Below are 12,926 nucleotides of genomic sequence, written 5' to 3'. Positions count from 1 at the left end.
CAGGCGGTCATAGGAAGCGGGAGTGCACGTGCACTCCATAGAACTGGCGGCGCACAAGCGCCCTGTAGACTTGAAGCAGTCGACATAGGACACTTCCGAGGGGCCCCGAGAGCGGTTGCACATACAGTGGCAGCATCCACCCGGAACTGGAGGGAGGCAGGGGCCAAGAGTGGGCCCCCAACATACGGCTGGCTGGCTGGTTAGACTGTGAGACTGCGGGCCTACTAGTTCTCTGGCACCGCGACAAGGGGCCAGTAGGCCTCGCTTGTGACCACGGGAATGCCAGACGGCAGGACAGCGTCCAAACTGCTCAAATCCAAGACAAAGCAGCCTACAATGGAAGATTTCACCAAGACCCTGCAACAGGCGGAGGGGGCGAGACCTAAAGACAAGTGGACATCACTCCTACACGCATTGACCGGCAGATCCTGGAGGCAATTGCAGACCTTAAGGCATCGTGGGAAAGCAAGCTAGAGGCAGCCACTGCCAAGCATAAGGCAGCGCTGGAGCTCAAAATCAGCGCAGTGCAGGAGGAGGTCAACTTGCTCAGGTTGGACGTGCGGAAAATGGCAGAACGCACAGATTAACTAGAGAGAGAAGTGACCATAAAGACGACTGCCCGGACCTCGCACGCTTCGGAGATTCATGTCCTGAGGCAGCAGGTGACCAACCTGGAGAATAGATCAGAGCAGGCCGAAGGGTGTGCTCGAAGGAACAATGTGCGCATAGTGGGCCTTCCGGAGGGGGAAGAGGGCCCTAACCCGACAGATTATGTTGAGAACATGCTGCTTCAGGAAACAGGGGCTGAGATCTTCACGCAAGGCTTCGCGGTGGAGCGCGCACACAGAGCGCTTACGAGGAAGCCCCCTCTGGGTGCCCCCCCGAGGCCGATCATCTCCAAGATTCTAAACTATCGGGACAGGGAGAAGATACTGGAATATTCCAGGAAGGGGGGCACCATACAAAGGGCCTCCGCAACCATATCGGTATATCCTGACTATACGCTTCAAGTGCAGAGGCGGAGGCTGAACTATGGGACAGTGAAAAGGAGATTACGAGCCGCTGGGTTTCAATACATGTTGATGTACCCAGCTAAATTGAAAGCATTCCACAAAACCAAAGCTCTGTTTTTCGAGAGTCCGGAGGATGCGTTGGAGTGGTTGGATGGCCAGAACTGCCTGGAGGGCGCGGACGGCCGCAAGAAGGACGATACGGACGAGTGAGGCCCGATCATGGGACCGAGGTGCTGTACATATTGTGACTCTGGGACTTGATTATAATATAGTGTAGTGATTTGTTGACTCTCAGGGGCGAAGTACTTTATTTCAATACGAGGAATGCACAATGTATCACGGTAATCATCAGGAGACGAGTGGGAAGCACTCTTGACCCCAATAGTTAGTATATTAGTTAGGTTACCTAATAATGGTGACACCCTGTCGGGTTCCCGACCTCGGCATTTCGAGGTGGGACCAAAAGCAGGGGAGCCTGAGATCCAGGGATGGAGCTGGGCATTAGTTTGGGTGGGGTTGGGGGGCGGGAGGGAAGGGGAAGTGTGCAGTGGGGAACAGTTGAGTGGGGGGTGGGGAGCGGGCTAGTTGGAGAGCCCAAGTTGGGGGAGGGTGGGGAACGAGCCCAATTTCATGCTGGCCAGAACTGGAACGGTGACCTGGAGGGGAGGGGGAAGGCGGTACATTTTTCACACGGCTATGGATAGCCTCCGGATTGTAACCTGGAATATAAGAGGTCTCAACAGCTACCTGAAAAGGAACAAAGTAATGATGTATCTGAGAAGGCTGAAAGTCGATATAGCATTGCTACAGGAGACCCATTTTACCAGGGACAAACTAGAGGTGGCCAAGAGAAAGTGGAGGGAAACCACCTCAGGAGCTACATACAAGGGGGGTGGTCACATGGGTAGCACCTTATGTACCTTTCCAGCTGCTCCAATCCACGCCAGGCCCGGATGGGAGAATGCTAGTGGTGCCGGGGATGTTGGAGAATAGGGAGGTTAACATTGTGAATACATATGCTCCCACTCAGGACACAGCAGCCTATTACAGGGCCCTATATGACAAAATTAGCCCCCTAATGGGCAGTGCTACCATCTGGGGAGGCGACTTTAACTGAGCAATAGATCCCAAGCTGGACAGGTCCGATAAGAAATTTGAGAGACCAACCCCTGCGGCAAAGGCACTAATGGCCCTACTGTGGGATTTTGATCTAGATGATATTTGGAGGTTGCTGCACCCGGGGGACAGGCAGTACTCGCACTATTCGGCCCCACATGACTTGTACACCACATACGATTCCATGTTTGTGTCCTCAGGCATGGCCGGGGAAATGATCGGTTCGGAATACAAGGCCAGAGTGCTCTCGGACCACTCCCCCCTAGTGGTGGAGTGGAGCCATCGGCCCTCCAGGGCGAGAATCCCGACGTGGAAACTCAGAGCTGAGGCCTTGTGGGATTTGGGATTTCGAGAGGACCTACGGGAGGCCATAACTGCATATTTCGATATTAACACTGGCAGTTTGCAGTCGGAGGGCACCTTATGGGAGGCTTTTAAAGAAGTAGTGTGGGGCGTGGCCATATCTAAGTCTGGAGGGCTCCAAGGGGGCATAGAGCGGGAGCCGCAGGAGACAGAGAGGGAGCTTGAACAGATAATATGGATGGGATGCACCTCACAGGAAGATACGGCGAGGGTGGCCCTACTCCAGCAGGCTAGCAGTGGGCACTGGGACAGGCTCTGTAAGTTAAATTACAAAAAGTACATTTAGAGGCAACATACAGGAGGTGATAAACCAGATAGGTTGCTAGCGTGGCTTTACAAGAACGAAACGCCGCGCCCAGTGATTAGGGAGATAAAGGACGAAGATGGCCAGACCTGGGATACCCAAGAGGGAGTAAATGAGGGATTTCTCAGATTCTACAGGCGCTTATACGAGGACACGGGGGAGGAGATGGGAATAGAGACCCGGTAAACCCTGGAGGATATAGGATTGCCCAAGCTTAGTGATCAGGAGCGGGAGGACTTAGACACCCCAATCACTCTTGAAGAACTAGAGATGGTGGTATAGCACCTACCCACGTGTAAGGCCCCAGGGTCAGATGGGCTCCTGAGTGAATTTTATAAAACAATCAAGCAGGAGGTGCTCCTCCCGCTGCTCACCATGTTAAAGGAGGCGTATGAACAAGGGGAGTTGCCGATGTCCCTGAGGGAGGCAGTAATAAATCCACTCCTAAAACCAGGCAAACCAGGCTCGGACGCGGATCTTACCGGCCCTTGTCCATGCTCAACCAGGATAGTAAGATTCTCACTGCCGTGTTAGCAAACAGGCTTAAACGCATCATAGGGAAACTAGTACATACTGATCAAACATGTACGTACCAGGAAGGAATATAATGGACAATCATAGGAGACTCCACCACATAATCGAGCAAACTGAGAAAAACCCGGGCGAAATGGCGATAGCCTCGTTGAATGCAATTAAGGCCTTTGATTCGGTGAGATGGCCGTGGCTGCTGGCAGCACTGAGGGAGTACGGCATGGGGCCGGGTTATCTGAGGTGGGCCAAAATAATGTATAGCTCCCCAACTGCCAGGCTTAAAACTGGCGCCATGATCTCGGACAAGTGGCAGCTCTGCAGGGGCACGAGACAGGGTTGTCCATGGTCGCCCATGTTGTATATCCTTGCTCTGGAACCGCTGGCAATCTGCCTCAGACAACCGTATGGGGAGATTGGCATCCCCACAAGGGGAGGGACGCACCTCACCTCACTGTATGCAGATGACATCTTGTTATACCTGCGCTTCCCAGAGGAAAACTTGCAATTTGTCCTGGAGGTGATGGAACATTATGCCACCCTCTCAGGCATAGCGGTGAACCCCAGGAAATCGAGCTTGTTCGATTTGGGGAGATATAGAAGGGTTCTAGTGGAGAACTTGCCGGTCTTGCCGATACCCTGGCAGACCAGAACCTTTAGGTATCTAGGCATTGATGTATACCACTCAGTGGAGGACGAAAACAAACACAACACGGAGCGGGCAGTAGCCGGTATTAAGAACAGTATGGGGTTCTGGTCTAGGCTCCCTTTGGCCATGATGGGTAGGGCGGCGCTGCTTAAGATGGTGGTCCTGCCGAGACTGAATATTCCATGTGTGCTCCCCAGACGGTTTTTTCGAATGCTCCATAGCTTATGTAGGGGCTTCATCTGGCACAATACCAGAAACAGGGTGGCTTTATGGAAGCTACACAACTCGAGCGACAAAGGGGGCATACATTTACCGAACTTTGAGCTGTATTATCTGGCAGGACAACTTCAGTACTTGACCAGGTGGCTGTCCAAGGAAGAGACTGCTGAGATCAGGCTGCTGTATAAGGACTCGGCCCCTTATTTTTTGAGGGAGGTGGTGTGGTTGCCCAAAGCTAAGGTGCAGGGAAGGGCAGGGCTCCTGACACGGGGCTGGGAAATCTGGAACAAAACGTGGCAGCTAGTGGGGATCCCGATTCCGTGCTCCCCGCAGGTGCCATTGGTAGCGGTATGCGTAGAGGACCCGCAATTGATAATGACGGTCCGTAAATACTGGGAATCAAAGGGATTTGTGACCCTCAGGGATGTATGGCAAGAGGGTGAGGCACTAGATTTCAGTAGGCTGATGGATGACACCGGAGTGCATGCAGGCCAACACATTACCCATTCTAGAATTATGAATCTGGTGTTGGACAGATGGTCTGTGGAAGAGTTATCAGAGGAACCAGATATGGCCATCGAGACAATGTATGACATCTCGGAGGGAGGGTATGAAGTGTCCTGCATATACGAGTTACTGATGTCCAGGGTGGGTAAGGAGGTGTTGCAATTGAGACGGGATTGGGAGGATGAGGTGGGAGAACCCCTACTAGATGGACAATGGGACAGAGTTCAGAGGTACCACAAGAAGGTGTCTCGTAACGCAAGGCTTCAGCAGATACAGCTCTATGTCACCCATAGGGCATATATGACCCCCGGCAGGATTGCCCAGTTTGGGAACCCAGCGGCGCAAAAGTGTCCACGGTGTGTAGAGGCGGAATCGGGGCTAATACATATGTTCTGGACTTGCCCGGAGGTGGGCAGATTCTGAACAGAGATCAAGTTGCACCTGGCGGAGAAAGGGCTCACATTGGAGGTGGAATCAGTATGGGCATGTTTGCTGGGGGTGTTCGCCAGACCGCGTAACCTGAAGCATGTTAGTAAAATGAAGGACCTGGCCTACATTCTGGCTAAGCATAGAATCGCAATGTGCTGCAAGGCCGCCCGGTGCCCCAGAATAGAGGCGTGGGGGACAGACCTCCTAAAATGGGCGAATGCTGAAACGACAGTCTGGTACAAAGCAATCAGCAGGGGTGGGGAGGAAGAAGTGGGACCCTTGATTGAATGGAGGCAACTGGTGTCTACACTAGCAGGCACCCCCAAGGCGGGTCCCGATGGGGACTCCGCCTCGGAGATGTGAGAGCACAATGAGTTATTTCCGCGGGCGGCAGGGAAATAGGGGCTTGGGGTAATGGGGAGGGAGGGGGGGACTGTAATGTTTGATGTATGACTATATTGCAACAGACTTGAATGTAAATGTCCTCTACGTTGTAATGTTTGGTGTGTTGGTTATAAAAAATAAATATTTATAAAAAATACTTTGCTGCTGAAACTTCAAAATGCCTGTACATAATTTCTAACACTCAAAATCTTGCTTGGCGCTAAAATTAATTTAATCTAATGAAGCATTGTGAATTTATAAGGTCCTGAAATGGTAAGAGCAAAACACCTTCTCAGCAAAACTGGATTGCCTGTGAATGACAACTCCTGTGAACAAAAAAAATATTGGTGCAGCCACATTGGGCTACCTGTGAGTGACAGCCCCTGTCAAATGGGCTCTCCTGATTAAACTTTAAGGTTGTCTAAACTAAAGGTCTGCCGGATTAGCAAATATAAAAGGACTGTTGCTGAAAGGAACACGGATCTCAGTTGTTTGATCCCACAGGTTTAAATCAAGAATGTAAATTATACATGTTATCTGATGCAACAGGTTTGTTTTATGCTGGATTTCAGGTCAAGAATTTAAGAATTAACCTAGGCTGGCTGGGCCTGCAAGGGGTTGACAAACAGGTTTCCTCCCAAGGGGAGGGCATTGCTCTCAACAGATGCTCACTGACACATGATCATTGTGGGGTATGCCAAACTTGTGTCTGCTGCCAGGGACTGAACAATGGCAGATTCTCCAGGCCAGGAAATGGACGTGTGAAGAGGTCATAAACTAAGCTTCCAGAAGGAAATCCCAAAGGTGGGGGCTGCTCCTTGCCTCCAGAGACAGACAAAAGGCTAACCATTTGCTGCTAAAGAATATGTAATGAACATTTTTAGAGATGTATAACTCGCTATCAGAAGTGGTGAAAAATATAAAACGGGCAGATTTGTTAATCTAATTTTTGGCCCTACATTTGAAAAGTTGGTGGAACTATGTAGCATATTCTGAACAGGAATGGCAATATATGTGGTTTTATGGGAACTGTATTTATGCTAGAATTATTAAACTTTGCACACACATTCCTATGGTAAACACACATATTTGTGGAAATTTGGAGAAATTTTGGAAAATGTTTTCATGTGAAATGGACACAATGCTGCAGAAAGGCGAAACAAGGTCTCACAGCTGTGGGATTTTGATGAACAGATACTCCATAAAATATGTAATCCTTGTATGTGATTTTCGTAGAGGTTACACATGTATAAATATGTATTTGGGACAAAATTCGATTTTGATACTAGTGGCTAGGGGAGGTTTCTAAGTATTGTAAAAATCAAACCATAAACCTAACATCATCTGTCTTTGATCTAATCACCCGGATGCAAGTTGGAGATGAGGCTCTGATCTAATCCCATTTCACAGGGGCAGGTTTAGTTAAGCCGGCCCATACACCCATTTGGTGAGGTCATTTGACAGGATAAATAGAGACATCTGACAACACATACAAACACTCTCTCTTCTGATTCCAGCGAAGCACTTTGACCCAGCATTCAACATCCAGCCTTCAACATCCTTCTAGATCCAGATGCCAACTACCAGGCCAAGCAGTAGCTGAACCATTTTCAGCTAGGCCGCAATCCTCAACTAATCCTCACAACTCAATGAAGCGCTGTGATGGGGGAAGCATCCTGAACTATCTGACTTCCTACCATAAATGTTTGCCTGCTGAACTCGCCATCCCGCTGATCTGAAATATCCAGAAACAAGAAGGGCAGATCCTGTGCAGTTCTGGTGACCGGCCTAGCTGATGTGCTGTCCTTCCCTGATAGACATGATCCAATTGACCGGAACTTTGGCGGTCCAAAATGCTTAAACCCATAGAATTGTTAGTATTAACAGGACGCTAGAGAGCTATTGTGTACCTTGCCTTATCTTGTTCCACCCTAATCTCTCAACTGTCTTTACTTTCATAACCAGTAACAGTGTCAAAACCTTTAGTGCTATCCTATCCTGTCTATTTTCTAAAGCATCATTTTCATAGTCATTTTTATTTGTGTAACTCTTATCCATAAATCCCACTTCAAGTGCTTGGACTGGTTCCGTCAGTGAAGGCACTGGGGATCTGTTACTGAAGTCAGGAATCATTCTGAGAGCTTACTTCATCCCAACCTGGTTGTCTAGATTGAATGCTCTAGTTTTGAGTAAAAGCATAATCCATATTTTCTGGTTTTAAACTGAAGTTCTTGCCCAAATTTGCATCTTTATTTTCAAAAAACACCTCTCACTAAACCCTCTATAACTCCTTCAGTTTTAAAGATAGCAACAAAATTTCAACAGTGTATTTGACCCGTTTTTTGTCAATATCGTATTTTAAAGGTTTGCCGCGAATTTGCAATTTCGGCCAAAGTACACATGTCTTTTGTCCATTTCAAAGTGCTTTTTCCATCCCATCATGATCTGAAGTGTATATTGTGGTACATATCTATAGTATTTGTGATTTGAACATTAAAATAAATAAATAATTTACCTTTGCAAACTAGCCTGATTCCTGGTTCAGTGTGACATGGGGGGTATTTTGGGAAGGGTGTGATATGAGTGGTATATAATTCAGAATATTGAACTTATAGACAAAAATAAATAAGGGTTTCATTTGCGCACTGCATGCTAGGCGAGGTTTGGGTGTGTGTCTGATTAAAATTCCTTACACCTTGGGGGCTTGGGCCGCGATTCTGAATTGAAATACCACCAGTGACAGTCTAACACAGGATACTAGCCTGCAAGGTACAGACACCTTGTTGGGTTGGCATACTGTGCTACACTGTACAAGCACCCCTCAAAAGAAATACTCAAAAGAATTGCGCTTGTTTGCAAAAGTAAATTAACCCTGTAATAAGCCATAAAGAAATTGATATTTCTGAGATGGCGACCCCAGTGGAAATTAATATTGCTAGGGAAAAACTCCTGCACAAACTGTTTGTCAGGGGTGAGTGACCAGAACAGGATGAACAGGTATGACTGCAGGACAAGGGTCCATTACATCAAGCGCTTAGTGAACTCTACATGGCCCAAAAAAAAAGAGGAGCAGTGTAAAATTGCCAAAATAGCGACCTACCTGTACCTCCACATAGGAATCATACAGGAAAAGCATGCAGACAATATAGATTTGCAAAGAGGCAAGGGGAAGCACTGCAGAAAATCCAGACTAATCTGGACTCTGTAGAGCAAAGGCTCCACGAAAGCAAAGAATCAGAAACAGAGGCTAGGCAGTATATTACCAAACTGAAGGAAGATCTGGCTCTCTTGCAGCAAAAGAATGTAGAACAAGATCTCAAATTACAGATACTGCAAGATAAGTATCAGGAAAGAGTTAACTCTTTACAACAGAGTCAACAGAAACTGGAGCATCAATTGAATTATAATAGAGTCTGTGCAGAACAGATAGACACCTTACAAAACCGCCTAGAATCCTTGAAAGAGGAAAATAATAAATTAATTATTAAAGACATCCACTCTCTAGAGGAATTTGATGAGGAGCGCTAGAAATCTAGTGCATTTAAAAAACAGAGGGATGACCTGGCTGAGCAGAGGGGCACTCTAACTTAGGAGAGGGACGCCCTAGGCCAGGAAGTTAGCCAATTAAAAACTAAGTTGGAAGAAAGAAAGCTGGCTCTTCGGGAGTTTAGTGAAGTTAAAACTGAATATGAAAAGCTACTAGAACACACCAGGCGGCTGGAGGACGCTCTGACAAAGAACACTCAGACCAATAAGGACCAAACTAAGCAGGTGAGTCTCCTGCAGCAGAAATTGGCCCAGTACTCCCAATCCAGGCAGGAAGCACAGAGAGACGATGGGGCTCTCTGTGAAAAGTATGACAGGCTCCACAAACAGATAGCCGCGCAGGAGCAAATCATTGAGACCAGTAAGGCCTTAATAGAGGCACAAAAGAGTAAGACTTTGGCATGTAACCAGGGAATAGAGACTGAAAGAGATGAGGTAAGAAGGGACAGAGAAACCCCTGAGCATAACCTCAGGACCCCTGTCATCAGGGACTTTAATCCCTTCAGTTCCATGGACTCTGCCACCCTCATGCCTCATGTCGCCTGGCTCATGTGAACCAAGGGCCACAGGGATGGTAGACTTCAGCAGAATGGGAGATATGGGGCTGACAGATCAGCGCCTCCCAGAAATGGATGGGTGGCATCTATGTACAGATTCCCAAATGTTAGGGCTAGCCTCTCTGATCAGGAAGGCTCCAGTGAGGGGAGAATCAGAGAATTGGAACCTCAGCAATACCACTTACCAAGGTATCAGTCTGTCAAAATTGGTGGGGAACTCCATGAAACTAGACCCACCAAGAGTATCTTAAAAACATCTTCCCAGCTAGGGAAGTGGGGGTGGGGAGGTATTCAGCCAATCCTGGGAGCAAGGGTGAGTCGGAAGACTCTTCTGAGCACCATAGGTCTCAAAAGACTAGGCCCCCACATTCTACAAGCCATTCCCAAGCTCACAGAATCAGGGAGAGCCTAGAGGATCAGATAGCCACCTCCTATAGCAGTGCCTCTGAGTCAGAGGATGGGTGGACAAGGGTGACCAAGACTAAAAAGGCCAACAAAATTAAGAGGGCCCTGCTGAAAGATCCCCTGAAACAAATCAAGGCCATTAGGAGCGTCATAACTCCCTATCATAAAAATGCCAAATATTCAGTTTGGGAGCACCGCGAGTTGTATGAGCAAATGATGGATACTTTCCATTTAAAAGATAGCCAGAGTTGTATTCAATATGTCAAGTGGACATTTTCCTCTGAATACTCCAGCTTCTTTGCGGGGCTGGAGGATCAGAACCACTCAAGATGGTCCACCTATAGGGCGGCCATCTTAAAGCATTTCTCCATACATAGGAACTCTCAAGAGGCCCGCAAGGCAGCCTACAATCTACAATGTGGGGAAGAACAGGCCCCACAAGAATTTGTACAAGACTTAAAACGTGTCTTTGCGCAGACCACCAGGAGGGTGCGCACAGACAGTAGGGAGTTCATTAATACCTTCTTCCATGCATTCCCTAAATACATTATGAACCAGCCTGTGAGGGACTTTCATGAGAAGAGATCACTGGGTCATTGAACAGCCGACTCGCATTTATGAAGTACAGAAACCGGTTGAGAACAAAAATACAAATAAAAACCCCAACCAACCATCATCCCTGCTGCTGCTAAGGTGGCAGAGGTGAAGGTTGCCCCCATTTTAGATCTGGAGATGGGGGGGGCAAAAAATATTCCTTTGCAAAATCCTCCTAACCAAAGACCCAGAAGGCCCTGGGCCAATCCCAAACAGGTAGTCAGGGAGGTAACCCCACAAACGAGACCCCCAACTTCCCTGATTAGATCAGCCCCTGTTACAAGGGCAACAGACCCATCCAGGGCTATGTGTGGACTCCCCCAGCCCAAGGGGGGGAATCCATCCAGGTAGCTGCCAACCCAGGAAACGTCCCTCCTAACTTTCCCCAGGAGGGCAGTAATCCCCCAAATGCCAGGTTGAGCTTCTTTCCCCGGTACCTGTCAAACATCAACCCCCAAAACAACCCTTCTTTCTTTCCCCACTTTCCTGAGCCCAGACAACACAATCCGGGAGCAGGGAGGCCAAGGGTGGAGGGGTACCAGAACTATCCCAACCAAGGGTATTATGGGAGAAAGGACAGTTACCCTTCCCGTGATCAACCTAGGATGGACCAGAGAACCCAGTACCAGCCAGAGCGGGTGTCCAAACTGGAGAGCCAGGTCCAGAACTTGTCACAGAATCTGGGTCACATGCTGAGGGCTCAGCAGAACCCTCAGATGAACATGGCGACTCAGAACCCCTCAAATCAAAGGTCTGGTACTCTAGAGCAATGACTGTGAGAGAACCCCGACAACCCACCGGTTCCCAGGGAGGAGGCACAGGGGAAAGGGGGGTGTAAAGCCTTAGAGGAAGCTTCCTTCCCCACTTGTGAAAAGCCCCTGGAAACCCAGGAACTGGAACCAAAATCTCCTGAATCCGAAAGTCTGCAACCTAAGGAACAGAGGGTGGGTAGGAGAAATAAAGGGCCTAAAAAGACGCATTTTGTGGGTGAGGTTAGAATCTTCCAATTTGAAGGCGGGGGTCCTCAGAGAATTCTGGGAAAAGGATCTTCTCCTTCAGGGATGGGGGACCTCCTCCCAAACAAAAATGGGTCCCAAGAGATCCTAATCAAGATTGGGCAAATGTGGGGACTGAGGTGAAACCACCCATCATTGAACCCCAAAATGACAAACCAGAAAATCACCTTGCCCAAACCAATTCTGTTGACTGCCTCAAAAAAGGGGGGGGGGCAGCCCAGAATCAGAACCAGGGGAGTCCAAAACTTCCCCAATATTCAACTGTCACCTTTTTCTTACAGGCTCCCAAGCTCCCAAAAAAAATCCTGCCCAGACATCCCCTCTGTCAGAATCAAGAGTAAAGAAATTAACCCACCAATTGGCCCAAAATGTGCATTATCTTTGCCCCCTTGAGGAGAAGGAGGGAAGATTTTATGCCCCGGTCCAAATACAGGGGCAATGTACATTTTTGGCACTGGTGGACGCTGGATCCCAAGCCACCCTTCTGTCAAAAAGGGCCTTTGATCAGCTGAATTCAGGAAGGGGGGAGAGATACCAGATCCCTCTCACCCCTCTTCCTGGACAACTTCAGAACTTTGATGGGAATGAAATTCCTGTCGAGGGGACTGCGGATTTAGACATTAAAATTGGGCAACACAAGGTGAAACACCCGGTCATAGTTGTGACTCCAGAGGGTAAACCATGTTTTCTAGGAAATGACATACTGCGTAGATTGTCTCTCTTAATAGATTGTGTAAACAAAGTCCTCTGGAAGCGACCAATAAAATTAAAACATAGTTTCAACCATGTTAGTTGAAATGGCACATGCCACATGGTTGAACAAAAACCTGACCAAATTGAATTCCATTTTCAAAACAACCAAATCCCTGACGTGACAGTAATTGCAGTAGGACAACAAACTGGTGATGCAAAGTCATCTTTATTTCTGAAAATCAACCTTCCTTCCAGTTTCAAGTGGCATTCCACACTGGAAGGAAATACTCTGAAATTCTATCCCAATTCACAATCAGAAATCCCACTCCTATAGTCCAAAATGATGAGAAATCAGCTCAAAGCTTGGCTGACATTCAGACAATTGGAGAACAGTTGTTCATCCCCATTCAGTTAAATGGGGGGAAGGACTCTGTTTTCGCCCTAGTGTGCATGAACAACGGTAAGAGTTTCATCAGCAAGGCCATGTTCCGAAAAATCCCAAAAGATCCAGCCATTCCCACCTTTAAATTGATAGACAAATGGGAAATTGACCTGGAAACACCCAATTCCAAAAATCTGCTGCCTAGCAGGTGTATGCTCAAA

The sequence above is a fragment of the Ambystoma mexicanum genome, chromosome 8 (assembly GCF_040938575.1).
Source record: "Ambystoma mexicanum isolate Mex_15411 chromosome 8, UKY_AmexF1_1, whole genome shotgun sequence".
Lineage (NCBI taxonomy): Eukaryota > Metazoa > Chordata > Amphibia > Caudata > Ambystomatidae > Ambystoma > Ambystoma mexicanum.
This window is presented reverse-complemented; position numbering follows the sequence as displayed.